Source organism: Lissotriton helveticus, chromosome 11 (assembly GCF_964261635.1).
Source record: "Lissotriton helveticus chromosome 11, aLisHel1.1, whole genome shotgun sequence".
Lineage (NCBI taxonomy): Eukaryota > Metazoa > Chordata > Amphibia > Caudata > Salamandridae > Lissotriton > Lissotriton helveticus.
Window position 1 is genome coordinate 461,009,506 of NC_136072.1, and position 26,266 is coordinate 461,035,771.

At 46.3% G+C, this 26,266-nt stretch overlaps 1 protein-coding gene across 1 annotated transcript in view; it reads left to right on the forward strand.

Annotated features, from left to right (window-relative positions):
* GIGYF2 (GRB10 interacting GYF protein 2) overlaps positions 1-26,266 on the forward strand; it is a 1,757,193-nt gene that overhangs the window by 553,524 nt on the left and 1,177,403 nt on the right. The gene's annotated exons all lie outside the window — the stretch shown is intronic.

The window sequence follows — 26,266 nt, forward strand, 5'->3', positions numbered from 1 at the left end:
TGGGGCAGGGTACGGATTTGATGGGGGTTAACCCAACCCATGCACAAGATACCACTAGCCAGCCTCCTAAAGCAGGTCTTAAAAAGAACGTAGGTGGAGCAGTAAGGGCCAATAACAAAGCGGGGGTAGGACCAAAAGAGGGGAGAGCCTTGCCTGAGACGACCATGTCAAAGAAGCCAGTTGGCAGCATTCCCTTAAGTCACCCGACAGTAGAAAAGAGGACGACCTTACTGAGCCCCCCTCGTGTGAATCTCCCCCCTGAGGCAGTACCCTATACGATTGTAATGGTAGGGGTCTGCCCATTGGGGGAGGAACAGAGGGTAGAATCTCACCAGGATTTGAAACACAAAGTGATACACTGGTTGAATAAGAATAGAAGGCTCCCTCCTGCCTGTAATGCTGATATTTTGGGAGTCAGAAGAGTCAGTTGGCTGGGCAAAACTACAAAGGATCAGGAAGGGGACTGCATCATAGTAAACTTCAGGGACCCCTGGGTGGTAGGCCATATCAAAAGAGTCCCGAGATTTGGAAGACAAGGTGATGTTCAAACCTTGGGTTTGGAATATTTTTACCCTGGGAGTAATAGAGGCCCCATAGAGCCACTACATAGGCAGCTCCATAGGCAACGGTCTCATATCCAAAATTATTTAGATCCTGTAGGTCACTATCCTTGCTTATTCAACAGATTTGATCCTCTGTCCAATTTGGATGGGGTGGATTGACTTATCTCCCCCAGTTGTTTGCCCAATCATTAAAGAACCCAAAAAAATAATAGCTAGTGATGAGGTACAGGAAGTAACGGCATCTCAGGTTGGGAATGAGGAGTCTGACGTATACAGAGGGAATCATGGCACAAGTTTGGAAATTGATAAGGTTGTCTGTGGTGATGGTTTAACTAATAACATCTGCTCCCCCCTTTGGAGGGTCGATGTACCAGTAGAGGTCACTTTAGGCCAGAGGGATGGTGACCCTATACTATCTAGCGTGAATGTATCCGCACGGGTGGATTTGGTAAACCATCCGGTCCCACTGAAATTTATTTCGTGGAATCTAGCCGGCCTACGCAATAAGGTCCAAATTGAGGAGTGGGTGGAGCTCGTGAATAATCAGGATATTTTAATTTTTCAAGAGACCTGGGCGATTGACCCAATCCACCATCTTGGGTTTCTTAATTTCTACAAACCAGCCAGTAGGTCAGGAGCGGGCAGACCAGCAGGGGGCCTTTGCATCTGGATAAGGCAGTCACTGGATTTTCACACTGTAGAGGTGCCCACCACAAACCCCGACATTCTTGTGATGAAGCTTTCAAGACCTGGCTCCCAGGCGATATTTATTATAAATGTCTATGTACGGGGAATTCCGGGCGGACGCAGTCCAACTGGTATGTTTAATGATTTAGCGCTTATTCTTAACCAAGTTGGAAGGGAATCCTTCATTATCCTGTCAGGCGATCTAAACTGTACTTTTGAGCCCTATATTGGAAGTGAGATGGACTTCCTGGTAGAAGAAGATAAACTTTGGAAGGTTCCATCCCTAGAATTAGCACCTATTAAGAAAGGGACAGAAGCAGCTTTCCACTGGATGGGGTTCTGCCTAGAATGGGGTCTGAGAGCTGTGAATGGGCGTACCCCTTCAGATAAAAATGGGATGCATACATTTGACAATGGCCATAGGTCAAGTAGGATTGATTATATCCTTATCAGGGCTGAGTGCTGGTCCTCTCTGGTTGATATGATAGTGGTGGATCGCCCAGAGAGTGATCATAACCCTCTGGTGCTCAGCCTAGTTCTTGATAGAAATCACCTTAAGGGAGCTCCGAATGTTTGTGCCACGGCAGATGTGTTCTGGGAGAATGATAGGAGAAGGGTGCAGTGGTGTAGGGTTGTGGAGGAGCCCGCCATTCTAAAAATAATCACCGGGAAAGTTGTGGAGTCCACGCTTGCTATGGAGACTACGACTGATCTTGTTGATATTTGTGGGCTACACGATAATCTTTTTAATTCACTGAAATCCCTTTTTTTTACCTCTAAAAATACGGGAAAAAAAATCTCATCACCTTTGGGTGGGTGTAAGGGGTATAATCGTACGTGTCGCCAGGCCCATACTGGCCTAATTGCAGCACTCCAGTCACGTGATAGTGTAGCAATACGGAATGGTAGGCAGGAATACAAAAAGTGCCAGAAGGAGGCCAAAATAGCATGGGATGATAAACACTGGTAGGATCTTTATGAGGCCAGTTTATCTTCCAACCAATCGAGGTTCTGGCAGGTGCTCAAATGGGGGAATTCCTATGAGTCTCAACTTCCCTCCAACCATGTAGCGGCAGAAGATTGGGTAGCATACTTCGGGGCATAGTTTAGTAACGCTGGTCCTTCGGTAGTCTCTGGCGCAAGTGGGAGTTTGGCCCTGCCTAGAACTCCGGGCTTAGCCCCTCTCTTTGACCGTACAGACGTAGAGCTAGCCTTAAGTCTGACCAAAGGGGGGAAAGCTCCTGGTATAGATTGCATCCCCTCAGATCTTTTCAAATTTGAGCAAGCGGCTTGGGTCCCCTACATATTGAAAGTTGCTAATGCTGTGGCAGATGGAGCCCCGATACCAGACTCATGGCAGGGGGCGGAAATCCTTCCAATCTTTAAAAAGGGGGATCGCTCACTGCCAGTAAATTATCGTCCGATTTAGCCTAATTGACGCCATCCAAAAGATCATCTCACGGATGGTGCTGTCTAAAATCTCTGCTTGGATGGACGAAATGTCAATACTGTCACCCATGCAGGCTGGCTTTAGGCCCTGCGTAAGCACAATTGATCAGGTCCTAAGATGTATTCTTATATATTGGAAGGTGGTGGTTTTAGGTGGAGGGGTGATCTATGCGGCTTTTGTGGACCTAAAGTCCGCCTTTGATTTAGTTGTAAGAGCCACATTGTGGGAAGCTCTGACACTCATGGGACTGCCGAAGGATCTGTTGAACATAATCATAAGACTTCATGAGAAAAATTATGCCCAGGTTAGATGGGGTAAGCAGGGCCAAGTCACCAAAAAGTTTCCGGTGACACGAGGAGTCCGCCAAGTGTGTGTCCTTGCTCCAACTCTTTTTCTTTTATTCATTAATAGAGTTGTCGAATTTTTTTCAGACACACCCACAGACGCCCCTAGTCTAGGCGGCATGAAGTTTCCCCTCCTCATCTTTGCGGATGATACGCTCATACTTTCAAAAACACAAAAGGGGCTTCAATTGGCACTTAGCAAATTTGAAGAATCTTGTGACGCTAATGACCTGCAGGTTAATACAAGCAAAACCAAGTTTATGGTTCTTACTAAAAATAGACCAAGAGTAGGCCAAGTAAGTCTTAATGGCACAAATTTGGAACAGGTAAACGAGATGACTTACCTAGGGGTGGTGCTCGACTACAGATTAAGATGGACAGCCCAGCTAGATGTACTGTCATTAAAATTCTCCCAGTTGAGTGGGACACTTATTAAGGAGCAGAGATCCTCCCTTACTAAGAGAATAAGCCCAGCACTTAAAATTTATAATATCAAGATAAGATCGGCCATTGTATATGGAGCTGACCTTTGGGGCTATGTTGATTTGTCCCAACTCGAGAAAATCCAAAATAAGTTTTTACGTAATTTGGTGGGTCTTCCTCAATCGACCCCTATGCTCCCATTATTGTTGGACTTGGGTTGTAATCCTATAAAAGAATTTCTAAACTGAGGATTATTTTACTTTGGAGGAGAATTTGGGTAACTCCTGAATTGGCTACTTTTGCTGGGGGAATAGATGATCTTAGACACATAGTGGGCTGTGGCAATCTCCCTTGGTTTAAAGCAGTAAAATCCATCTTGTTAGATATGGGCCTTACACAACTATGTCCTGACCCCGGAAGTAATGTGTTCCCTTCCAAAAAAGATCTCAAGGACCAGTTTTGGGCTGTTTATAGAAATAAGATGATTGTGGAACATAGCTCGTTAACTCTTTCTGGCAGGTTTTTGAGTCATAAGGTGGATCCAGTTCTGGAAAGCTACTGGGACCCCATAACAAAGAGTAGCGACAGAAAACCTTTTCACCAATTCAGAGTAGGAACGCTACCCCTGAGATCGTTCACACATAAATGGAAGGGTGGGTCTGGGAATTTGTGTCCATGGTGTAAAGATCAGGAGGAATCTGTGGGACACTTCTTTTTCATCTGTCCTGCATATGACGCCCCACGGAAAAAATGACTGAAATTAATTTGTAGAAATCTGAACACTAGAGGGGGCAACAAGGCCTTATGGTTGTCAGGGACGGTAACATCACTCCCAGTGGCCATAGCTGTAGCCACATTTCTAGGCTGGTCTTGGGTTATTAGAGCTAGGTACCCACAGTGCTAGTCTATTTGAATACCCTATGAGTGATGCTTTTCCATCATATATATATATATATATATATATATATATATATATATATATATATATATATATATATATATATATATATATATATATATATATATATATATATATATATATATATATATATATATATATATATATATATATATATATATATATATATATATATATATATATATATATATATATATATATATATTCCAAACACAAAGTGATCCAGCAGATAGTGAGAGCGCTCAACAGCGTGTGCTGCGCTCAGGGGTCGGATCCAGACCCTAAATCATTTTTTTGCGCAAAAGGAGCGGCACAACCAGGATATTTTTTCAAAGCTTTTTAATTAGAGCTTCACCCCACCAACGCGTTTCAGCCTCAACAGGCTTTGCTCACGGTCAGTTAGTCCTTCCACTCTTTTCTTATTTATACTGGCCCATCTTATCCTTAGGTGGCATTATGGGATACGTAGTCTTCACAAAGTTACACAAAGTTATTTTTAAAAGAAAGACTGGTGTATATTACATTTTTTCGTTTTGGTAAACAAGCGCTACATATTCAAATCATATGGGCTGGTACAGTTCTCAAAGTTCATTAGTGGAATAGTTCCCAATTGATTTTCAAAGTTTATCGGGTGTAGTACCCTGTTGTATTTGAAAAGTCTAAACTGGTATTGATAACAGTCACTCTAAATGTACATGCAGGTCCTCCCCAAAGTTCATTCCTCTCTGCATTTTTGTACGTAAACGGATGATTAGGCGGGACTCCATTTGTCTCAGTTTACGAACTGTATCACCGCCTCTTTCCGTTTTCGTAAGCATTTTCAATCCATAAAACCTCATAGATCTCCAATCACCATTTTGGCATGTATTTACATGTTTTGACGTTGCATAGAGCATATTTTTGTTCTTAACCGCTCTGATGTGCTCCAAGATTCTTTTTTTCAACATACAGGTCGTACTGCCTATATATTTACTGCCACATTTGCATTCGATGACATATACAACGTTTTTTGATGTGCATGTGATCTGTTGGTCAATGTGCATCATTTTGCCGTTGGGTTCCTCAATGCATTTCTTGCTGGTGCCAATTTTACATGCCTTGCAGCTGGAACAAGGTTTGAAACCTTTTCGTTGATTGGTCAACCAATCTGATTGTGTCTTTACTTGAAAGTGGCTATTCACCAAACAGTCTTGAAGAGACTTATTTTTCTTATAGGTTATTTGCGGTTGCCTTCCTACTAGCTGTCCTATATCTGGGTCCCCAGATATAAGATGCCAGTATTTCTTCATTTTGTTGGCGATTATTCCACTTTCTTTATTATATGTGGTTATGAATCTTGGCGGGTCATTGTCCACTGCTTTTTTTGGTTTTTCCACCAGTAATTCTGTTCTTGTTTTTTGGTCAGCCTTCTTTTTACAGTTTTTTAGGACTCGGTCCTCATATCCTCTCGATTTCAATCTCATCTTGCTTTCATTTATTTTTGTTTCTGCATCATCAGATTTGGAGCAATTTCTTTTAAGTCTGATATATTCCCCATAAGGGATACTTCTCATGAGTGCTTTTGGGTGGAAGCTAGTGCCATGTAGCACACTATTGGTGGCTGTCTTTTTGCGGAACAGAGTCGACTCTAGTTTGCCATCTGCGATGTATATCTCTGTGTCAAGAAAAGCTACTTTTTTGGTACTTGTTGTGCACGTAAATTGTAGACCTACTGTATTTTCATTCAGTTTCAAGAAGTAGCTTCGAAAATCAGAGTCAAAAAACAATCGCGTGGAACACAAACAATCAACTGGAACTGAATCGGATCATTTTGTGGGTCCGGTACATAGACGACCTGTTTATAATCTGGCATGGATCTGACTCTGATATATATATATATATATATATATATATATATGTCATCGAATGCAAATGTGGCAGTAAATATATAGGCAGTACGACCTGTATGTTGAAAAAAAGAATCTTGGAGCACATCAGAGCGGTTAAGAACAAAAATATGCTCTATGCAACGTCAAAACATGTAAATACATGCCAAAATGGTGATTGGAGATCTATGAGGTTTTATGGATTGAAAATGCTTACGAAAACGGAAAGAGGCGGTGATACAGTTCGTAAACTGAGACAAATGGAGTCCCGCCTAATCATCCGTTTACGTACAAAAATGCCGAGAGGAATGAACTTTGGGGAGGACCTGCATGTACATTTAGAGTGACTGTTATCAATACCAGTTTAGACTTTTCAAATACAACAGGGTACTACACCTGATAAACTTTGAAAATCAATTGGGAACTATTCCACTAATGAACTTTGAGAACTGTACCAGCCCATATGATTTGAATATGTAGCGCTTGTTTACCAAAACGAAAAAATGTGATATACACCAGTCTTTCTTTTAAAAATAACTTTGTGTAACTTTGTGAAGACTACGTATCCCATAATGCCACCTAAGGCTAAGATGGGTCAGTATAAATAAGAAAAGAGTGGAAGGACTAACTGACCGTGAGCAAAGCCTGTTGAGGCTGAAACGCGTTGGTGGGGTGAAGCTCTAATTAAAAAGCTTTGAAAAAATATCCTGGTTGTGCCGCTCCTTTTGCGCAAAAAAAAAAAAAAAAATATATATATATATATTTTTATGTTAGGGTTATTATACGTACGTCTTTTTGACAAAATTTAATTAGTGTTTTTAAATAAACCCTTTGGTTAAACATATTCAAACAGTTTCCATCTAAAATACGGACTAAGAAGTGACTTTGTATTATGTAATCTATGTATTGTGTTTTCTCTTTTTAACGTTTTAACTGTATATTTTGTGATGTCTTTTATGGTGAATTTTACCGAAATAAAGACGTATGAACTGAACTGAATTTAAGAGCATGCTCACTTTCCAATCGCCGGTGCCCTGAAGCAGGATGTACCTCCCCCAACATCTGTCTTGCTGTAGGTATGCTAAAAGGGGACCCCCAGAGCCACGCAAATAACTAGCCCTCGGGTGTAGGGTGAATAACAGGCAGAACAGTTGACCCCTCCATTTTCTTTGCAACTTCTGAGTCTCCTCAGCCCCCAGATGGGTCTCTTGCAGACATCAAAGAGAATTTTAGGGCATCTAAGAAAAGTACGGACCGTATAGCGTTTGGAATATCCTCGGAGCCTGCAGACATTCCATTTCACAATATTGATTCTTTCAGCCATAGGTGTAGTATGTCCTCCCCTCCCAAAACCATGCCCTCAGCCCTGCCACCCAGCATGTCCAACTTAAAGCCATCCGGATCCAAAAGTATTTGGACTGGTGTGGTTTATGCACCGTAAAAACAACTAACTAACAACACCAAACAGTGGGATCCATGAACACCCCCGTTCCCGAAACCTAATTTCTCACTGCTTATCCAATACTGTCTAGCTGTCAGGATGCACACCCTAATCCTACTCCCCACCTCACCCACCCCCCCAACCAACCTTTGCCTACTCTCCCCCTCACCCCCCCCCACACCGTTGCCTAACACAGTGGTGAAGAGCCTACTCACTAGGACTTAACCTTCACAGAGGACATCTTACCTTCAGATGTAAAACTTAAACATGAAGCCTGAACACAACACTCTGCCACAATAACTATTATGGTGTAAGCCAATAAATCCTCATATGCACCCCCCCCCCTAATTAACATTATGCAACAGAAGAAACAAGTCCTTCCTGGAAAGGAAAAAACTAGAAGAAATGATACCCAAAGGACAACCGCTTCATCAGGATCCACCCTCTGATTAAGATTCGGTCAGCAAAGAAGTTTCCCCCCTGCATTGGTGACGCCACCTCTGAAACGGGCCGTTGATCTGGGCAGGCCAGTGCCATGATGCCGCCGGCCTCTATCTCCACTCTAACAGAATCTGCCCTCTTAGGGGACTGGAGGTGGTCAGTATCCAGCATCCCTCCCATCCTCCAGTTGGCTCCTACCAGTGCGTACAACCTCTGAGTTCCAGACCTCCAGGAACCAGGGTGTTCCCTAGGCACCTTATTCCAGATCTCCAGCCACTGCCTCGCATCCCCCAGAAATGTTTTTCAAGCGACCTGTATTTTGTTAGTATAATCTGGCTAAATGGAGATCCTCTGGTTCTCATGTTTAGCAGTATTAGTGTCTCTGCCCGCTCTAAGGATACATTCCCTATCTTTGTAGTTTAAAATGCAGACAATGATGGCCCCCCCGGGGTGCTCCAGGCCACGGCGAAGCCACCAGTGCACGGTGTGCCCTCTTGAGTGATAAGCAAGGGGGATAGCCCACTGTGCTTCATCTTACCCCTTATCCAACCCTCAACAAACTGCTCAGTGTTTGCTCCTTCAGCCTGCTTTGGGAAACCCAGTGGGCGCGCATTGTTGCGATGGGAACGCTCCTCCGCATCTTTACCCTAACTTTTGTGCGTGTTTGACTTCACCTCAACAGTGGCGTCCGCTCATTCTCTAGGAGTTCAGCCTTGGGATAATGAGCTGGCATCTCTCGGCCGTCTTACAGTTGTTCCCAATTCTTGAAGGAAGCCAGATGCAGATACATGGTTGCAGTGTTTTCCGCAGAAGTCCCGGTCCCACTTGGCCTGAGATGACACATTTTATGTGCTGAGTCATCCCTTCCCCTCGCGCACAGCAGGTCCTATTAGTCGCCGCTGTAGCGGCGGGTTATTGATGGAATAAGCAGATTTGTGACTGAGCCCGGGCTCAGGGCGCCCCTTCAAGGTTTAATACTCATGTACCCAGCTCGGAGCATTGATTGAAGGGGGTTCACTTACATGGGTCACTCCGTCTGCCCGGAGAAAGGAATTGTCCTACATTGCACCTCAACGGTTATCTTTCAAAGATACGAGATAGCTATTGATTTTGTGTTGATTTTCATTTATCTTCTTCAGTTACGAGGTATCTGGACTGCCTATGGGACTGGCGGTATGAGTTTCTTGTCCTGCTAGACTAAGTGGGGTGTATGTGCCTGTTTTTGTGCCCCTGTGTATGTGCGCGCCTGTATGTGTGCGCGCCTGTATGTGTGCGCGCCTGTATGTGTGCGCGCCTGTGTGTGTGCGCGCCTGTGTGTGTGTGCGCGCCTGTGTGTGTGTGCGCGCCTGTGTGCGCGCCTGTGTGTGTGCGCGCCTGTGTGTGTGTGCGCCTGTGTGTGTGTGCGCCTGTGTGTGCGTGCCTGTGTGCGTGCCTGTGTGTGTGCGTGCGCCTGTGTGTGTGCGTGCGCCTGTGTGTGTGTGCGCCTGTGTGTGTGTGCGCCTGTGTGTGTGCGCCTGTGTGTGTGCGCCTGTGTGTGTGTGCGCGCCTGTGTGCGCGCCTGTGTGTGCGCCTGTGTGTGCGCCTGTGTGCGCCTGTGTGTGCGCCTGTGTGTGTGCGCCTGTGTGTGTGCGCCTGTGTGTGTGTGCGCCTGTGTGTGTGTGTGCGCCTGTGTGTGTGCGCCTGTGTGTGTGTGCGCCTGTGTGTGTGTGCGCCTGTGTGTGTGCGCCTGTGTGCGTGCGCCTGTGTGCGTGCGCCTGTGTGTGCGCGCCTGTGTGCGCGCCTGTGTGTGCGCGCCTGTGTGTGCGCGCCTGTGTGCGCGCCTGTGTGTGCGCGCCTGTGTGTGCGCGCCTGTGTGTGCGCGCCTGTGTGTGCGCGCCTGTGTGTGCGCGCGCCTGTGTGCGCCTGTGTGCGTGCGCCTGTGTGCGTGCGCCTGTGTGCGCGCGCCTGTGTGTGCGCGCCTGTGTGCGCGCCTGTGTGTGCGCGCCTGTGTGTGCGCGCCTGTGTGTGCGCGCCTGTGTGTGCGCGCCTGTGTGTGCGCGCGCCTGTGTGTGCGCGCGCCTGTGTGTGCGCGCGCCTGTGCGTGCGCACGCCTGTGCGTGCGCACGCCTGTGTGCGCCTGTGTGTGTGCCTGTGTGTGTGCGCCTGTGTGTGCGCTCCTGTGTGTGCGCTCCTGTGTGTGCGCTCCTGTGTGTGCGCTCCTGTGTGTGCGCTCCTGTGTGTGCGCTCCTGTGTGTGCGCGCCTGTGTGTGTGCGCCTGTGTGTGTGCTCCTGTGTGTGTGCTCCTGTGTGTGCGCTCCTGTGTGCGCTCCTGTGTGTGCGCTCCTGTGTGTGCGCACGCGCGCGCACCTGTGTGCGCGCACCTGTGTGCGCGCGCTTGCACCTGTGTGTGCGCACCTGTGTGTGCGCGCGCCCGCACCTGTGTGTGCGCGCGCCCGCACCTGTGTGTGCGCGCGCCCGCACCTGTGTGTGCGCGCGCCCGCACCTGTGTGTGTGCGTGCACCTGTGTGTGCGCGCGCCCGCACCTGTGTGCGCGCGCCCGCACCTGTGTGTGTGCGCGCACCTGTGTGTGCGCGCCCCCGCACCTGTGTGTGCGCGCCCCCGCACCTGTGTGTGCGCGCCCGCACCTGTGTGTGCGCCTGTGTGTGTGTGTGTGTACGCGCTTATGTGTGTGTGTGTGTGTGTGTGTGTGTGTGTGTGTGTGTGTGTGTGTGCGCGCGCGCCTGTGCGCTTCTTTCACTGATGAATGCTTGGAATCGGTGCTGAGGTGGTGTCCCTCTGGCATCCGGTGGTAGAACCGCTTGCGGACCTGCTTACTCTTGGACTGTTCCCTTGTTACCTAGAAGGGCAAAGCATGTAACCAGAACTAGTTGAATGCAGAGGATGTCTTGTGTTTGGAGTGTGCTGACATTAGTTCCTTCACTATGTTCTTAGGGGTCCATAGGGCTAAGACTTATCACCCTATACTTGGGACAGATCTGCCTTACCTTGGCTCTGTTGCCATTCTTCTCTGCACCCCTTAGTTTATGTGTATTCTGTTCTGATGTCCCTCTGTGCCACAATCTTTGTTCCTGGTCTCCTGTGTCGCGTATTGTATCACAGTCCTGGAAGTAGGCAAAGTAAACGGCCTGAGGAACAGACGGGGCTCTGCTGAATGGAGAAATCCGGTGCTGGCGGAAAAAAGCGGTTGATAAAAGTCCACCGAGCAGCTGTGCTGTTTGGGTTGCTGTTTACTGAGAGGATCTTGTTAAAGTGAGGAATCTGTGGGGCAGCCTGTACTGAGAGATTATGGCGTCCTCTGGGCGGAGTCACAACGCTGCCTGCTGCTAAGCGATCAGATTTCGCATGATTAAGGAATTGAAAACAGGAAAGTGACTAGTATGTGCATTATCTTAAAACGTACGCACTAGGGTCCAGTTGTTCAATTTTGGTAGTGTTTTCATATATTTATCATGAGCATTTAAATTAAGTCCATGGGTTGAGACGTGGCTAGTGATTAATTTGCACATAAAGGGATTAAAATCAGGTTTTGCGTTTTAAATGAGGAACACTTGTGAGTCACCTTTAAATACCTATAAAGACCATTATCAAGCACTGTACCTGGAAGAGCATGCAGCATGGAACATTTGTAGGCACTTTAAAATCAAGTTTTTTTAATCGCGTATTTGGTTGTTGTACTTTTTTTTTTTAGGCCTACTAATAATAATGTGCTGCTTGGCTAAATACTTAAAAAGGTCCCAAAGGCGAGACCGATTGGATTGCCAATGCTTGTTCATAAATGCTATTTCACTGGCTGGGCTAATAGCGTCAGGATTATAGACACAGAAGAATTTCAAAATTGGAGTAGGCTGCTAAAACCAAGGTTAAGGGAGTATAGCTAAACTTTTGTAACGGTCAAAAGCGTGCAGGGATGCCCAGAAGTTTGAGGCTGTCATATTCAGGGAAACAAAAAAACGTAATTCCACTGCTGCCGCTTTTTCTTATTTTTAAATATCAAGATGCAGTGCTTGCCACTTAATCCACAACCTGCTTCATTAATTGCAGATTCTAACAACAAATATTCTAATTTAAATTTGTCGTTTGATATAGTTGAATTTATTATGCAGTTAAATGCAGGACATTTTGCTAAACTTAGTCAGCTTCCCGTTTTCACCAGTTAGTGCAAACATTCTTAGTTGATTTATCCCAAAGGTTTTTTCTGCAACACAGAACAAAAAACGGAAAATTTTAATATAATTGAAACAGAATACCTCTTTTTTTTTTTTTTGGTTAAGAAAGTAACTGGTTTCGTTTTTCACGCAAGTTCAAGTTTGCAACGGAAACTTTGCATGCTAGTCCACACAAATTAATAATTTACATCAGACAGTTCTTGAAGCAATTATTTTGTGAACACATACGATACATGCTGCTTCGCTTTTTAAGGCCACTGACTTTAATTCTGGAGTGCATCCTAAAGAGATCTGCTTTTGTAAATATCTTATGTATAATATTGATCAGTTTTACTGTTTCTATACAAGACAATGTTTTTGACTACAATCTGCAGTTTTTTCTTTCAAACCTATACAAAGACAGCAAAATAGTTGGACATCCATGTCACAGAACATGTTGCATTGCTTGCCTTCAGTTGTATAATAAATCACATGATTTGCCTTTATAAACCACATAGCTTATTCAACCGTGCGACATTAAGCTTAGTAAACCTTGCGACGTTAAGTTAGTTCTCATTTTCCGTGTAATTTTGGTAGCCATAGTTATTTCAGAGGAGAATGGCTACTGAAGTCTACATTAAGTACAGAACGGTTCTTTTTTTTTTTTAATCAGTCAAGTGGGAATGTTAAAACAAAAGTTAAAAAGCTATGGAGATGCCCCTGGGTGTTAGATTCTGTGCCTTTCTTGTGGCTTGGATCATACCACTCAGTGCAAAGGAAAAATACAACTGCAAATGATTTATGCCTGCCTGTTATGTATCTATTTGTTGTATACAATGCAAGTCTTGAGTTGGGCAATGAAGCCAGCTTTAGGTATCCCAGCGATAAACCTTGGTATTGTACGCTGTGTTGGTTGGTAGGATTTCTTCCAACTTGAGGCAGTTTTTTGAGTGGGGTTGGCCTGCAGTGAAGGAACTGTTGTGGAAAATACTTTTTGACAGCACACAGTGTTTTCTGCCATGGCAGTAGCAAAATCTGAATATAAACAAGCCTTAAGAAAGTGCAGTGCCCCTACATTCCTCTCTCTCACAGGGAGACCGGTCTCTTTGAGGCTCTGCATCGCCGAGCAGTAGGTGTTGCTGGCATGGTGCCTTCTCAGCTACAGCTGAAGAGCTCAAGTTTTTGGATATTTTTTCCATGTGCTCGGCCATTGGCTACAGGTCAAACATGCACACAGGTGCCCTTTCGCTGCTCCTTCTCCTCAGGCATCCCAGTTCAATTAGACCCAGGCTTGGTTACTGATAGCAAATTATTCTTTCTGTGTTGGAAAATACTAGCCTAGCACAGACTGGCGAGTGAAATTTAAATAATAAAGGAGGACCCTGCCGGGAAAGGGATACAGCTGACCCTGGCAATGAGAGAAGAAAAGTTTGTGGGAAAAAGGACCGTGTCTGAAAGTTGGTTTCATTGCCTCAGTTAAGACTTATTTGATTTGCAGTAGTCCTAAAACTTAATTTCCCACACGTTCACTTTATTACAGAGGATTGTGATGACCAGTGAAAAGGGGGAGGGTTAGTTTGATTTGCTCATGATCTTGTTCTTACCACACATCGCAAACTTTAAAGCGTTTTTCAGAAAATCGTTAAATTACCTTACGGCCCTTACCCCTCAGAATTGTTGGAAGAGGAGTCCTCTGTGTGCATTTTGGAATCGAAGTCCATGGGAAAATAAATGTAATGCTTCCCCACACTTCATTTATAGGAAGTTTAGAACCCGAATGTATACAATCCCAACTTTGATTTAAAAATTGTAGCAACATCTAGAACAGTAAAGTACCCTTAACAAGTCTCCAGCATTGATATTCCTAGAACATGTTGACGATTAGATTTTTGTGCCAAGCTGAATATCCTGGAAAACTGGAGTGAATAGCAGTTGTATCATTTTTAATCTCAGTGGTAAAATATACTTTGTTGTTGTCCTAATGACTTGAAGAGGTCCTCATAAAACATAGGCCCAGATATCAGTCTGAAATTTTAAATTCTGCAGGTTGAAGACTATATTATATGGCAGCTCTAGTTTTCCAAAGAGTGGGTAAACATGGGTTGCATTTGTATCTAAAGATGTTTTACAGACTGAAAAACTGTTGCTACAGATGAGCAACACTGTCTCTTGCATGTCTAGTCTGTAAAGTTTTATGTCTTTGATAGACCTATAGAAGGAAGCTAGTACAGAAGACAGGGACTGCACAAAAGATGTTATGAATGGAGATTGACTTGTCAATCATAGTCTGAATCAAGATGTAATGTAAGATGGGTTTATAGAGCACTGCTTGTCAATCGTGAGGGTATCCAGGTGCCGAGTAGGTCAGTGTAGTCGTGTGGTTAAGCTAGGCCTGAATACAGGCAGTCTCGATGGTCTCACAAGAAGACAGATTGAATAGTCAGGTCTTCAGCTTCTTGTGGAAATCAAGAAGTGATGAGGGGGACCTGATGTGTTGGTAAAGATCGTTCAAGGATTTGGCTGCATGGTAGGAGAATGATCAACCTCCTGTTCTGCTTTTGTGGATATGGGGTCTGTATGTTTATGAGAGTGAGGGGTGTGGAATTTAATGAAATATCTACTTGTCCATCGGACAGGTTGCTTCATAAATCTACTTGTCCTGTAATACAATCCACTTGTCCATTTGGTACCATGTAGTGTGGTGACAAATTATGGCATCTATCTCAATATATAAGAGTTCTGATATAGCCTCTCTGATTATGCCGGGGCTCATACCATGTTACTTTATGGTGCCACGTTTCCGCAGATCTACATACTAGGGCTGAAGGTAATGATAAGCAATAGTTCCAGGGTTTAGAATGCCCTTTTGAGTTTGTGCAAACCAACTAACTTGCATGTTTTAAGGGGTTTCGACAACTTTTCTCTAATCTTTTCCCATACTGAGAAATGTTGGAACTTTAGTCCTAACAATGGCAGAAATAACCTTGTTCCAGAGTTGGGAAAACGTGGTTTGAGCTAAGTGAACTTGCAAACACGCAGATTTTCGCATGAGCAAATCTACACATGCATACTTGCTCATGCTAAAACGCAGTTCACAAATATATTCTAGGAGTACTATTTCTTGGCCTACTTCTGTAAATTCCTGGGACTTCATGAAAGCAGTATAGCTGCACTTAATGCAAGGACATATACCATTGGTGCACCTTTGAGACTTTCTTTAATAATTTGGCCCCTAATTTGGTCTGGCGTTGACCATGACCTTTTAGGGTTAATAAACTTCTGTCTCTGTCCCTCTCTTTCTCCCCCCCCCCCCACCCAACCCCAATTCTGTTCTTTCACAAGGAGCATATAGGCACACAAAGTAGGTCAGCGCCAGTAACTATTGTGGCAGTGTGTGCTGTTTTGCTTTGGCCAATGTTTGTTATAATGGTAAGGGCCCGGCAGCTCCCACACTATTAAGGTTGTACAAAAACCATGACAGTCACACCTTGACAAAACTAAAATGCTGACCACCAATCTCGGACCTACCGCCTTTGCCAATGCTTGTTCATTTTTGTTTCTCATAATCTTATTGAAACTGGTTACACTGATTGTCCATTATGAATATTTTTGGGAAATATTAGCATGCATCAACATGTTAATAAATGATGCTGCAAAGAAATGGTACCTGATATTTTACAGTAGTTTATCAAAATGTTTTTTTTTCCTGCTTTCATTTTTTTATGAACATTTTATTTTGAAAGCAAAGAATCATAAATCTTGCTTTCAAGCTTCTGAAAATATTTGCATCCAATCAGAAAGCATTCTTTGAGCATTATGCATAGTCTCATATTGCTGAACTTTGAAAACGTGTGCACACATTTGTATACTGGAACCAGGGTCAGTAGGGCAGTCAGAGGTTACAGCATTTAGAGTTCTCACACAATAATAAAGGCTTTCAATTAATGAACCATAAATACAGGTTTGAACAGCATTAACATGTGAACAAAAATATTACCATAACTGCAGAGAGTGCCCTTCCTCGATCCATAATGTGGTACTGCAGACTGGCAACCAAATGGTTTCTGCTTCAGGGGGTTGGGCCTACTTGTCCCAAGGATAAAATAAACATGAAAACGTGTTGCCCTTGACCCCAAACAATACGTCCTGAGCGTCGGGCTATAGGAATTCCACATCCCTGCTCTGAGTGAAGTTGTCGATGGGTTTCTGGAAGTGAAGCTTTTGATTAAGGTATGTGTTAGAAATGGGATTTTTAGTAGGCTAGGGCATGTGCCAAAGACAGGCAGAAACCACCGCTTTAGTCAGTATAAGACAGTTACACTCCTAAAATAAGCCCTGTTCACCCCGTTGGTAGCTTGTCACGAGCAGTCAGGCAGTGTAAAGCATTTGCACATAACCAACAGTAATACAGTGTAAGCACTACAAAAAGACACCACACCAGTTTCGAAAAATATCCAATATTTTTATATACTTAAGACAAGACCAAAAACGATAAAAATTCACAATACAGTACTTAGAAATCTTCAGTTATCAAAACAACCTTGAAAAACAGTTCCTTGAAGTCAATAGCTCTGTCCGGTGCTATCATGGCGTCGTGAACAAACAAATCTAAACAGTTCTGGCTGACCCCGGCATCACGGGCCAACGATGGTGTCGGGAGGACCCATAAACAGTACCTTTTAGGAATGCAGGGCGTCTGCGACCTCTTGTTGAGCTTCCCAAAGCACGGCGTCCGCAGGCGTCTGTTCCGGAGGTCAGTGCAGGAGGTGTCGGGGTCCTCGAAGTCACACGTGTTGCAGATCGAACTTTTCTCTGTTGAAGTCCGGAGCGCTGGCGTCGGAAGGCGTCTGGTGCTGCGGGGCGAAGTGCGTCATGCGGTGCCCCCAGGTCGCGGTGCGAGCAGTGGCTCGATGGCGTTGTCAGATGGTGTTGCCGGTGAGACCAGGGTTGCAGTGCGAAGTGAATGCGGTGCTCGTCGCGGGTCTGGCAGGTCGCAGTGCAAGCATCGTCGCAGTCATTGCTGGAGCGCTGTAGTCTGGAGTCGATGGCGTCGGTAGGCCAAGGCTATGGTGCGGGATGAGGGAGGTGCATCGTGTAACTTTACAAACGGTGCCCTCGAACCACGGTGCAAGCAGCAGCGTCTATTTCGGCGTGGAGCGTCGTCGTCAAAGAGGCCAAGGCGCCATCGTGAAGTGAGGAGGTGCGGAGCCCACAGGTCGCAGTGCGAGCAGCGGCTCGGTGGAGGAAGTGCCCCTTGTGGTGCCTTCAGGACACTGAGTCAGGAGCGGCGTCGTAGACGGTGTCTGGTTGCTTTTTCTTCTGTTGCAGCACAAGACACACAGTCCCCAGTGCTGAGGGCAGAAGAGTTTGAAGTCTTTGCTGTTCCTGAGACTTCTTGAACAGGGGGCAACCTCTACCTCAAGCCCTTGGAGAAACTCACAAAAGTAGATTGCAGAAAGTACAGTCCAGTCCTTTCACAAGCCAACACAGCAAAGTGGTAGTTCCTCCTCACAGCTTCTCCAGCTCTTCTTCTTGGTGGTCTTCTTGATCCAAAAAAGTTCTAAAGTTCAGGGGTCTGGGCCCCAATATTTATATCCCCAAATCCTTTGATCTCTTAGGCAGACTGTGTCTGTGCCCAGCCAGAACCAGTTCTGCCTTCTCTGGTGTGACTTCCTGGCAGGAGGTGGAGACTGCATGGTCCGAGGCAGACCAGGCCCTTTGAGGTGCAAGGAAATCTCCTCCCCCTTCCCCAATTGCAGCCCAGGTCTATTCAGCCCTTTCCTAACCCACCTAGACTATCTGGAGCCACTCCTGCTCCCCAGCCTTCTGTCATCCAAAACCCAGACAGGCAATCCACATTCCAGCAGAGGCACACGGGATGACTAAGTAAGAAAATACCTACTTTCTCAAAGTGGTATTTTCAAACACAATGTAAAAATCACCTTCACTAAAAGGTGCATCTTTAGATTCTGAGTTCAGGCATACTAAACTTTATTTTCCTACCCAATTCCCCGGGCCAGTTATGTTTGTAAGATGTTATAAACAAACTCCCCATTCTGTCCTATGAGGAACAGGTTGTCTTGCAACAGCAAAAAACGAAATTGGCCTTAATTCGCTATCAGGACATGCCACACTCACCAGGGCATGTCCTACCTTTCACATACACTGCACCCGGCCCACAGGAGTACCTTGGGCCTACCTTAGGGGTGGCTGACATGTAAGAAATGGGAAGGTGAGGGACTGACAAGTGTGTGCACTGGCCAAGTCGACATGGCAGTTACCTTTTCAGGGCTACTCACGTAGGTGGCACAATCATTGCTGCAGGCCCACTAGTAGCATTTGATTCACAGGCCCTAGCACACTCAGTGCACTTTACTAGGGACTAACCAGTAAATCAAATATCCAATCATGGAAGCACTAATCCATAACACAATTTACCACAGGAGCACTTGCACTTTACCAATGATCAGCATTGAGAAAAGTGTGCAGAAACACTACACCAGCAAAAACATAGTCAAAACCTGGAGGTCAGAAAGCAAAAACTCAGGGGAAACATGTTAAAAGATGCCATATTTAATAGTATACGAGTCCTGCGTTGTGTAGTGACTTGAATGCATTTGTGAGGAGTTTGAATTGGCAGCACTCCTGGATGGGGAGCCACTGGAACACTCTGAGGAGTGGTCTGAGTTTGGCCCAGGAGGTCGAGGACGAGACTGGAGGGCGGCATTTTGGATAGTTTGAAGTCTGTGAAGAAGATGGGTTGGGATGCTGAAATAGTTTGGTGTCATAGTCCAATCTGCTTGTAATTAGGGCTTGTGTGATGGTAATGATGGCGTCCAGTGGGCGCCACTTGAAAGTTGTCATAACATGCGGAGGATGTGGAAGCATGAGAAGTGACTGTGTTGATCGGGGACTTCATGATGAGGTTGGTTTCGATTACCTAACCTTTTTAAATTTAGGAAATATCTAAAAACCTGTTATTTCTCCTGGAATCAGTAAGCTGATGCCCCTTAAAAGATGGGTTAGCTTTTTATTTTTTTATTTTTTTATTATGGACAGTATCAAGAGTTTCTTGCCCGTAGCAACAAGATGTCCATTCTTGGGTAATAGCACATTCTATAAAACAATGTAACGATAGCATAACATATATAGTCTGTGCTAAAGGTGAGGACTGTTTCGGTGCTGTGGTTGTTCCGGAATCCTGATTGTGAGTCGTCCAGGAGTTTGTGGTGTTCTAGATGGTCAGAGAGGTGTCTGTTGATGATGATCTTAATTACTTTGGATCGAAAGGTAACCACAAGATGGGTCGGTAGTTGCTGAGTTCTTCGGGCCAGCTGTGGGCTTTTTAAGGAAGGCAGTGACTTCTGCGTCTTTCCAGCTGTCTTGGAAGGTGGCTGTCTTGAGGAAGGTGTTGATGATGGAAGTGAGTGCAGCTTGCTTCTAAAGCTTTGGGTGAATCGCTTTAAGACCACATTATTCAAAACTTCCTTGCACTTGGAAAACAAAAAGGGCCTTAGATTTGGATTTTCACTATGAAGTCATTGGTCTAATCACTTCTCTAGTGTTGAAAATATGCACTATAATCTCGGGCCGTTATTAGGAACTGGAAAAGAACAACCGAGAAATGCACGAACATGAAACAATACAAAATTAGTCAAACTAACTCATCTTCAACAATTGATTATTTGAAAATTAAATGGGAAACTGTCATTTCATTATCATTGCCATATCCACGCTATGCCAGGCATCCATTCAAGAGAAGCTGGTCAAAGGATATCATGCGAGTCTTAGCATCTACCTTATTTGCAAGCGATTCATATTTGTTATATTTCGAAGTATGAAACCAGAAGTACAGAGGAGAAGGGACTGAAGCTGGCACTTAGTGATGAAATTCCATTTCCATGCAAGAACTGCAAAGCAGACACTTGTAGGATTACCAAAGAATTTATATTGAACCATTTGTTCATAGGGCCAACTTGAGGATAATTCCTGTTCTGTATTAGTGGCATGCTAAAAGCCAATTATCTCATCCTTTAGCACATAGGTAGGGCACCTGTAATATTAGGAGTGAACAGGATCCCACTGAAGGACAAGCGAGGAATGCTTGTCCATGTTCAGGAGCATTTGGGTAGAGTAACATTTCCTACTCCACACATGTTTTGTTGACTGGGTTCTTACTGGTAAGGGCCAGTAGGCACAATCTTTATAGTTAGTAGTGAAATTGTACTATGTGCAAACATTTGGTCAGTAAAGATTCTGAAATGTAAAAGATGTTTGACTCTCATTAATCGGTGACCCCTGGGTGGCACCAGTGGTAAAGCCAAAGACTTTGGAAATTGCCTAAATGGTTTGATGAGATGTGCATGGCAGATTTACTTATCTGGCATGCCAAGTTGTGAATACATAATATTTAAGGACAGATGGCTTCAGATCACCACCCTGTCTACACCCTTGGATACATAAAGCCTATTTTCTATGCTGTGTCTGCATTCTATGAATGCCACTTTTGTGTTTGTATTTGGTGTTTTTGCAATTTATAAGGAAGTGTTTGTTTTTCATTTGGCAATCCTTCTGGACAGTCAGCAGTGGTCTAATAAGGGTTGGGTAAACGTCAAATGTCTTTCTTCTTGGCGATGGGCTAATTTATAACGTGAGATGAGCAAAGAAGGAAATCAACATAAACTACAGATGGCCCTTCGAAAAATCAATGCTGGTGGCACAATGAGTTTTAGATGTGGGATTAGGTGAACCCACATAATGAGTGACATTCAAGAATATTGCTACTTCCTGCTCTGGAACCGATGGATATACCAGTTTGTTAGGCACCCATGATGTCTTTGTGTGAAAGGCTATCTAGGACAAATTGCATTATTTTTCTACAGTTTATATCCAATCAGCAAAGCAATGCTAGCAGATGTGCAGCTTACTGTTTAGCTACTGTTTCTTCTCTTGACTTTCTCAGAGCCCAGCTGATCTGATAGAGACTACTAGCTGCAGATTCCTTAACGTAGAATTATCCCCAGGCGTGAGACTGGATCCGGAATTTTTTTTGCCCTGCGCGCCGAGGGATGGCACCACCCGACTCCGCCCTGACGTCTACGTACTTGACGCAAGCGAGGCCGCGTAAGTCCCACTCCGGCACGCCTATGTCAATTTTTCCTTTTCCCCGTGCAACGCGGTTCCGGTTCGTGCTCGGGGCCTGTTCAGGCCTTTCCCCTTTCGCTTATTGTGTGTGCGTGTGGGAACAGTGTGCAAATGCCTTCGGACTTTAAGACGTGCTCGTCTTGTGCACGCAAGATCTCGCCGACGGATCCTCACCCCATCTTCATGTGGTTTTTGGGAGAGCACCACGACTCAACTGATTATGAGGCGTGTCAGCAGATCAAACCGAAGTCCCGGTGGGAGCGCCAGATGAAACTTCTCTCAGCTCTCATGTCCAGGTCGGCATCATCCCCACGCCCGGCCCCTGCGGAGTGTTTTCAGAACCGTTGCCTCAGTCTTCGACATCGTCCTTCTCTCAGGCCGCAAGAGTGTTGCTCACCTGTCGGTAAGTGTCAGTTTGTCCCCGAGGGCTGGTTCCCGGCCTGACGGGCGCATGGGCTCTCCGTGGGTGGTGCGGCCCCGTGTGTTGTCCCCATATCCGCCATTACCCACCGTGCGGGCGACTAGAGCCCAGATGGAGACATGCCGCGGCTTTGCAGGCCTCGCTGGCTTCTCCTCCTTCCCCTCCTGGGACGTCGGCGGATTCCTTGCACTGTGCGGGGCCCTCCGCTGTGTCGCCGGTGGCTCTGGCACCGACTGTTTCAGATCCAAGTTCGGAGGATGTGGTGCCATTGGGGTGCGGCACTTCTGGGGTCCCTGCTTCAGACCACGGTGCCTCTGCTTCGCCGCAAACTCCAGCGGGAGTCCCTGTGGTGTTGTGGGAAGTCGCCGTGGCTCGGGTCGCACCCCTAGCCCTCCTCGGCCCTCTGGACAGGCGGCGGCCTTGTCCGAGGTGACGCTGCTTTGGTGCCGCCAGCTGCTGGCCCTGGCGGTGCCACAGGGGCTGGCGGAGGGCCCTTCTCGTTCTGTTACAGGGCGAGAATGGTGGAGGACCCCTCGTCCCTCCCCGAATCACTCTTGCCCCTCCATGCAGGCGGCTGCCTTGTCGGAGGTAGAGTCGACGCCTTTCCGGCACCGTTCCCTCGCTGCCCCGGCTCTGGCCCAGCCCCGTTCTCCTTCGCTGTGGGGGAGGTCGTTCCGGCGTCCCCCCTGGCGCCGGATGACGACTATGTCCTGCCTCAGATTGCGGGCTCTACGGCACCAGGCCGACGTCTGGTCGTTGACTCGTTTTCGGACGCCTCCTCTTCTCCAGAGGTTCGGCGCTTACTGGTTTCATCCTCGCCGGAGCCGGGCTGCTGTGTCGTGGCTTTTTCCCCGCCGCAGGTCCCCCACTCCTTGGTTCCTCTTCCTCCTTTCCGGACCTGGCCCTTTCTTCCTCCGGTTGGCTTGGGAGACGGCCGCCTTAGTTTGCAGCCGTTGCCTACTGAGGAGCTGCTTTCCCACAGCGGGGCCCTACGGAGATGGGTGTGGCCTTCGCTCGTGCTGTTTCCACGGCTGTGGCTGTATTGCACATGTGTGATCCAGCTGCCCATTTCCCTGTGGATCATCTTCTGGAGGTTCTCCATCAGGGCTCTGGTGGTAGGGAGCTGCTGCTTCCCTTCAAGGGTTCGCTCCATTCTTCGCTTTTGGGGACTTGGGGCCTTCCCGCCACGGGGGACCCGGTGCCCCAACATCTTCTGCACCGTCACCATCCGGCGCCGTGTGAGCCGGTGTCTTTCCCTCCATCCCTCTACCAGAGGCTCTCTTTTGCAGAATGCCTTTCCCTCCGTGCTGCCGCTGTTGTCTCCCCCGTCACGGGAGGCCTGCTGGTTGGACTCCTGGGGGCGCAATATATTCGCCTCAACCAGTGCGGTTCTGCGGGCCCTTAACACTCTGTGGGTTTTTTTTTAGGGCACTTCTTGCTTGTGGGACTCGGCGGAGTCCCTTATGTCTGCCGCTTCTCAGGAGGGTGGCTGTGTTGATTTGAGGCACCATGTTGTGGATGGCCAGGAGCTGGCGGCGTTTATTCTTCGCTCCGCTCTGGACATGTAGGAAGTGCTTGGTCATGCCATGGCTTCTTAGGTCCCGCTTCGTCGCCATGCCTGACTTCGGGACAGCGTGTTCCCAGGGAACGTTCGACCTTCCTTACGATGGCACCCTTTTGTTCCACGCCCCTGCGGATTCGACCATTTTGAAGTTATTGGCCGGGCTTCGGCCTCCTCCTCCTCCCCACCTCCCCCTCAGTGACCCGTGAGTTGATCTGAGTTTTGGGAGGTGGTTTTCCGTTGGGGCGGGTCACCCCAGTGCTCTGTGCTTTCAGTGCATTCAAGCCCTCCTTGTTAAGTCTGTGGTTCTGACCGGCCCTTCTTGACTGTGTGTTTTTGCTTTCGGTTTTCTAACCCATGCTGGCCCTGAAACTAGGCCTTCAGTTTCTTTCTCTTTGGCTGCATGACAAGCCTTCTGTGGGTTTTTGCCGCAGGTCTGTTCTGTTGTCCTCTGCTGCAGAAGGTTTTTCCTAAGAGGGTTCCCATGTCTTGGGATGTAAGATGCCCTATGTGGGGTAGTGGCAACTGTTATATAGCTCTGTCATGTGCTGGGGTGCGGTGGTCGCCTTCGGGCCTCTGCTCTCCGTGGCGTTACGGTATGTTGCAGGTGCAATCCTCTTGCTGATGGCTTGGAATGGCTTGGGTCGTACCCCGGGGTATCCTTCTCAGGGGTCGCTGCGCTATTAGTCTGACGTCATGGCTCTGTCTGGTTCTACTTCTTTTGGGCCGTGTATGCAGACTCCTCTCTGGGGCGTGTCCAGGCCCTTCTTCGCCTTCCTGCTGTCTTCGGCTGGCGTCCGGCTTGCCCTGAGTGCATAGTTCAGTGATGTTCTCTGCTTCTGGCTCCGCTTGCTGGTGCCGACCTACTGTTTTTCTGCACCGTTGTGCCTTCTTGGTGCTTAGTGGGGACAGTCATCCTTGCCTTGTCTGCTTCTTCCAGTGGGCCCTGCCTCAGTTCTACCCCTCCTCCCTGGGGGAATGTGATGGTTCTTGAGTTCCTTGTCCCTCTTTCGGGCGCAGTCTGTCCCTGCGGAGCGTTGGACGGTTCTTCCAGGGTGGTCTCGGGCTACTCTTTTTTTCTTCCGCCTGCTTATTGCTGACTGCGCCGTTCTGTCTAGTCTATTGCCTTCTGGCTGTGATCGGCCCGACTGCCCTCTTCACTGGGTGTGTTCCCGATAAGGGGGGGCTTTGCTCTACCTCTTCTAATTGGAGTGTCTAGGTTGCTCTTCCTCCTTGTTGCTCCTCTTGCATGGGCCTTGGGTGGAGCTTCTTTTTACCCTGTGTGGGCATGGGGTGCTCTAGCCTCCTTTCGCCTTGCCTTGTTTCTCCTGTTGAGTGAGGACGGGCTTCCTCTCTGGTTTTCCCGAGTCCCCTTTTTGGTCGGTGGTCTTCTCGATGAGGTGGTTTCCCCTTGCCCGGGGAGACAGGGCTCTTCACCCTGTTGGACTCGTCCCCTGTGGGACCGTCTGTTGCGTCCAAGTGGGTGAGATCCTCCTCCCCTCTGGGTATGGCTAGGGTATCTATTCTACGTTCAGGAATCTGCGGCTAGTAGTCTCTATCAGATGTACGAGTTACTTTCCTTCGGTAATGATGTATCTGGTAGAGACGATTCTCAAAACTCTGTCATAAGGGAGTCTAAAAATGATCTATAACTGTTTTCTAGACTAATATAAACTCTGAAGAAATTGTTACCAGAAAAGACTTTTCAGAGTAGCTTAACCTATGCTATAGTCAGCTCTGGTATCTAAGTCAAGTATGTAGATCCTTGTGAATGTGTGGTCACTTTACAGATATGTGCTACTGAGTTGTTTATCAGGCAGGCTGTAATAGCTGTATTTCCCTGTTGTGAAATGAACTCCGTGTGAATATTGTGCTGTGGTTATCCAGAAGTGTTGCAGATTGAGATGGGACCTAGATTTTTTTCAGGCTGCTGTATTGTGTCTTATATATCGGTCCTTCCTAATCCATTCCTCATTATTTCTTTTGGTTATTAGCAGATTCCTCTTGGATACAGATGAGATCTTCATAGTCTAATTTGTCTTTAATCTATAAAATGTCATATGATTTGTTATATTTTTCTTTAATTTCATCAAATTTTTCTTCCTAATTCAATTTAATAGAACTTTTAGTCGTTGCGTAGTCCAAGAGGAGTGTAGGACAGAAAAGTGAACCCTTCTTACTGGCTCTTGTTCCAGTGTGAGGATGTAATCTGCGATGTTAATTAGCAGTGTGTTCTAAGCACTTGTCTCTTGCCTGGCCTCTTACATAAGTTGGTTATTCACTTCTGTGGTGTCTTTTCTCTTCTGTTGTTTCTTGCCTCCTGATTCCTCTTCCTTGTGAGTGGATTTGTAGGTCCTGTCTCGTCTTCTGCATTTGTTGCCATAGTTTCTTCCATTTTGATATTATAACATATAAACTCCACTTGAGTTTAACACATTCATCTGGAAAGTATGTTTTTTTAAAAATATATTAGTTTTATTTATATTTTCATAAGATAACAGTATCAAGAGACATAATAATTGATGATACATTACAGAATACAAAGTCCAGAGTGACACAGTGGTTCATCCACATATTGGTATAGCCTTTACAGAAACATTTTGGTATAGAACATCAGTCACTTTACAGTTACATCGTTAACCATCACAGAAGCATACAGGATACCATCAGTTAGGCGATTGAGCTAAGACCTATGCAGTAAACCGTCCCCCGATGTCCCTAGGTTTAGAGGCTCTTGGTAGTTCTTCCCAATAACAAAGAAGCTGATCACGACAAAATGCAATATCTTTCAGCCATTGGGGAAATCTGGGTGAAGGCCTTCCATCCCAGTGGAGCGAAACTCTGCGTTTGGCCAATAGCAGC